Source organism: Tupaia chinensis, unplaced genomic scaffold (genome assembly GCF_000334495.1).
Source record: "Tupaia chinensis unplaced genomic scaffold, TupChi_1.0 Scaffold144750_1, whole genome shotgun sequence".
Lineage (NCBI taxonomy): Eukaryota > Metazoa > Chordata > Mammalia > Scandentia > Tupaiidae > Tupaia > Tupaia belangeri.
The window spans coordinates 317,621-317,845 of NW_006204610.1; positions in this window are offsets into that span (position 1 = coordinate 317,621).

The following is a 225-nucleotide window of genomic DNA, read 5'->3' on the forward strand; positions in this document are numbered from 1 at the left end:
CAACGCCCTCAGCCCATGGCGGGGGTCAGGGAGGTGGAAGGGCTGTCTCAAGACAGGACCCCACAGGGCAGCCCTTGGGGTGCGTCTGCTTCCCGGACAACCGTGCCCTCACCCCGACCCCTATGCCAAACCCGCGCGGTCTGGTTCCCGGTTCACCAGGGTCCGCGCCGCAAACCCCGCACCCCAGCGACTGCAGCCGGGGCGGGCGAGCGCGCCAGGCCGGTT